The sequence below is a fragment of the Triticum dicoccoides genome, chromosome 1B (assembly GCF_002162155.2).
Source record: "Triticum dicoccoides isolate Atlit2015 ecotype Zavitan chromosome 1B, WEW_v2.0, whole genome shotgun sequence".
NCBI classification, from domain to species: Eukaryota; Viridiplantae; Streptophyta; class Magnoliopsida; order Poales; family Poaceae; genus Triticum; species Triticum dicoccoides.
In genome coordinates, this window is record NC_041381.1 from 627,260,229 (window position 1) to 627,264,970 (window position 4,742).

The following is a 4,742-nucleotide window of genomic DNA, read 5'->3' on the forward strand; positions in this document are numbered from 1 at the left end:
AGGGGGGATGCAGTGGAAGAGGGTGGGCTTTCACGCTAAACCATGGTGGGAATGTCCAAATGTGCGGGTGGCTCTGATTTTATTTTGGGTGGGCCAAGCATGTGAGCGTCCGGCGTGGCGAATGTCCAGGCGCCTGCAAACCTCCCCTTCGTTTGGTGTCAGTTTATGGGCCTGCAAACCTCCCCTTCGTTTGGTGCCAGTTTGTGCGATTTCGGACATCCAAACCAGTTTGGACAATTTTGGTGACCACCGTTGGATGCAAAAAAAAAATATGTCCAGACAGTCGGGTCCAAACATTTGCAAGAGATTTGGTGATCTGCGTTGGAGATGTCCTTACCTCTTGGAAGGTAAAATACGTACAACAATCTATAGAGTTAATATGGACTATCTCCATTAACGAAAATACAAAAGAAATTATTATATCATTAAAGTATGATGCTAAACTAGGAAATGTATCATACATGCTTAAAATTCCATGTCATTTTCTACATGCCACACACCTGCCGTTGATTTCTTTGAGCTCGGCCAATAGGTGGTTAACTTGGTAGTGAATAAGATGCGTCTTATTTACACACAAAGTATAAAACTGCATATTCATGGAGTAAGTAAAACACAGGTAATTCTTGGATGCTTTTGAACTTTCAATCAAAATCTAAGTATTCACTTCAATGATTTTTCAAAGGTGGGAAGGATCTCCACCTGAATCTTCATTCAAACAGTAATGCTGACCAAGTTTATAGGTAATTTAACAAGAGGAGAGATAGTCACGCCACAAGCTTGTGTAACCTCCTTTAAGCTTTGGATTTTTTAGCCAATAATGTGACTGGAGAGTTAGGTCGCCGATGATGTTCTTGATGACCGTTGGTGTGTCAAGCATCAATTGCCTTTCGTTTGCATCTCAAAATTTCCAGAGTATAGTGAGGAAGACGAAGGATGTGTCATGGGCTAGGCGGGCGGGAGAGCAGAGGACCGGACATCAGCAAAGGTGGAGCGGCGTGGTCGTATACCAACTGCGTGCCAGATGTGCCTTGTCCATAGGACAAAAGGTGTATTGGTGGAGGTGGTGTGACCGTGTGAGAACAGAGCTGGGAATGTTGTGACCAAGGGTTCAAGGAGGATCCATCGGTCTAACCAGAAGGAAATAGCATAGCCCGGCGATCACCAAGCTTGCATTGTCAAATTAGCCTGAGGCCGTGTATGTATGTATGTATGTGTAATCCTAGCTAGGCATGAAGAGTTTAACTTATATTTATGCACTGCTTCAAATATGTGTGCTGCAAGGTTGCTGCATCTGCGAATTGATGAAGAACGTTCTACACGCGTTTGGCAGCCCACGTCATTTGCATTATCATTAAATAGAGCCAAAAACCTTGCATCTCATCATAGGGGAAAAAGAACTAAAGCAAGATGACTTGCCCCACTCAACGTTTCACCAAAAGAACTCTATCATGAGAAAACTAGAAATTCAGGACCAGAGAAGTCGCAAGTACAGTAACCCATTTTTTTAACCGGCAGAGACCAAACGATAATGAAATCTGGACGATTGCTTTTTTTTTCGTTCCTTTCAATTCGAATGGATAGATGATACTAAATCTAGAAGACATGAACTAGGGCGCAAGCATGGCGATCAGCTCCTTCATGACGGAGGGGTGGCTCGTAATCAGATCGTCGAACCCATCAGTGGCCGCGACAGCCCTGAGATTCCCAGGCGCCCCCAGAAAATTGTAGCAGGCCTTCCTCAGCCCGTCATAGTGGTGGTTCTCAGCTAGTTCTAGGATGATCGTCGTGGTGTTGACGCCAATGAAACCGCATATCTTATCTTCACATATGAGCTTCAGCAGCTGCAGATCGTACCTATCTGCCGCGACAAGCAGCTGCGGCCACTGCCACATTGGTTCTTCACCATCTTCCTTCTCCATCTCCGGCTCCGAGTCACTGTAAATGAAAGCAACCATTGCCTTAAAAACTCAAGGTTCCATGTCCTCTATGTGTATGGCCCTCGCGGTCGCCGTGCCCTCCTTCATCGGGCCGAAGAGCTCGGCCTTGAAAACTCTAGATCGGGCTGCAAGGACGCACCGATGTGCAGCGATTGTCTGGCCGCCAACCTTGAACTTCACGTCGGTGCCTTCCTGGGCGGCCAGGAGATCGGTGAAGTGCCGCTGCATGTCGGGCGGCGGAACCATAACGAACGGTGGAGCGGCACCTGCGCCCCTGGCATTGACGACGTCCTCCACGACAACAACCACGTCGCACCGGAGGGTGAACCCATCATCCTTGAGATGTTTCGAGTTCTTCAAGGCATCCTTGCTCGTTAGGGGGTACGAACGTTCACGAGATTTGACACAAAAGGCACCTCCTCCAGAACAAGCGATTGTTGGCTCCTGCTTGTCGGACTGGTCAATGAAACAAAACCTGATTTCCGCCTTTACAGGTCTTGCAACATCTTGAGCAAGGACAAGGGCAGCAGATATAGTGCTGGGGTCGGCCCACGGCGAGCCGTTAGGGTAGTACTTGAGAAACCAGAGATACCCTCCAACTTTGAAAGAGCGAGATTCGATGGTCCTGCCTTTAAGAATATGCTTGATGCATGAGTAGCCTTCAACCAGAAGCAGGTGGTACCCGCTAGCGGCGCCGGCGCCGGCGTCGTTGATGGCCGAGCCGGAAGGCCATAGTCTGCCGTCGCGGATCAAGGATACGCCAGCGAACGACATGGCCACTGAATGAACTAGCAAGTGCAAGGAAAAGGTTGGAAATATGGATCACGAGCGTACACACCTGTTATCTCTATAAATAGACTCGAGAAATGAGGCCGCCGCGGCCGCGCGTCTCCTCGTCTTCGTATACAAGCCTGACTGCACGCGTTCTTGGAACATGAACAGGCTGAGGTTAGCCGCCGTCCGTTCGTCTGCTCGAGAGGTGAAGGTATAATTGCGTCCACTCCCGAGGGGGCCAATGGATTGATCCCCAAAGTGTCGTTTCGGTGTAACTTCTCGACTAGGATTTGCGTTTCAGACGTGTATAGACGAGCAACCCTGGGTAGTCTCAAACTCTGAACTGATTAGTGTGACACATGTGGAAGCAATTCCGCCCTTATGTTTTTTATGACAAGTTTAGTTACCCGAGGATGACAACTTTCATTGTGAAGTATTACAACTTTTTTTTTCCGGGTAGCAACTTTAGTGCAAAAAACGTTAGAGCGGTGTTACTTCGTGCCAGTACAAAGTTGACTCACTTTTGAGTCACTTATTTTGGGACGGAGGGAGTACTACATATTAATATCAATCTTGTACAACAACATAAAGCCCGATGTTTTTGTTCCCTAGAAGAAAAAAACTACATCCGGCTCTGTATGCAACAACACCATGTCAAGAGTTAGTGGAGACATAAGAAATGCACACAACCAAATCTTAGATTATTATTATTTTTCTGTGCATGACTTGGAGAAAATCTGTTAAAAAAAGGGTGGAAAGGAGGGAAAAGATGTGTTTTTTGTGGAAAAGATGAATCAGTTGATCATTTATTTTTTGGATGCTCTGTGGCATCCTTGATGTGGGGGCTGATCAGAAGTGTCTGTGGGCTTAAAATCATTCCCTTGAATGTAAAGGATTGCTTTGGGGATTGATTGAACAAGTTTGGCAGGGATGATAAAAAGTTAGTGATGGTGGGGGTTTCTGCTTTGTTATGGGCTATTTGGAAAAGTATATATGGGATTATTTTTGAAAACAAAAGGATAAATGATCCTTTACATATAATCAAACTAATGCCTCATTGGTTGGTTGATTGGTCTATCTTGCAGACAAAGGAGCCGCTAAGAAGGGTGCTGGAGCTGGGAGCAAGACTGCTAGAGCGGTGTCACGCCCAATATGCGACCCTATCCAAAAGGAACTCGAAGGTCGCACCAAGGATAGACCCGCATATTGAAACGCTTTTGCAAGGTGGATATCATTACATCAACATTACATAATAGATGGGGATACATACAAGAGGCATACAATGCCACACGAATACAACATCACAATACAACAGAGTACAAACAGAAACTCAAACGACATCCACCCTGCTAGCCCAGGCTGCCGACCTGGAACCTATCCCCTGGTCGAAGAAGAAGCAGAAGAAGAACTCAACGCAAGCAAGCATCGCTCTCGCCTCATGATCATTGCACAACCTGTACCTGCAACTGTTGTTGTAGTAATCTGTGAGCCACGAGGACTCAGCAATCCCATTACCATGGGTATCAAGACTAGCAAAGCTTAAAGGAAAGGAAGGGATAAGGTGGTGAGGTTGCAGCAACGACTAAGCATATATGGTGGCTAACATACGCAAATAAGAGCGAGAAGAGAGCAAAAGGAACGGTCGTCAACTAGTAATGATCAAGAAGTGATCCTGAACTCCTACTTACGTCAAACATAACACAGAAACCGTGTTCACTTCCCGGACTCCGCCGAAAAGAGACCATCACGGCTACACCCACGGTTGATGCATTTTAATTCGGATCTGGTGTCAAGTTATCTACAACCGGACATTAACAAATTCCCATCTGCCTATAACCGCAGGCACGGCTTTCGAAAGATTATACCCTGCAGGGGTGTCCCAACTTAGCCCATGATAAGCTCTCGCGATCAACGAAGGATATACCTTCTCCCAGGAAGACCCGATCAGACTCGGAATCCCGGTTTACAAGACATTTCAACAATGGTAAAACAAGACCAGCAAAGCCTCCCGCTGTGCCGACAAATCCCGAT

General features: G+C 46.6%; 1 pseudogene; it reads right to left on the reverse strand.

Moving 5' to 3' along the window:
• Positions 1–1,607: 1,607 nt before the first annotated feature.
• On the reverse strand, positions 1,608–2,711 carry LOC119350736 (annotated as a pseudogene).
• Positions 2,712–4,742: the final 2,031 nt, after the last annotated feature.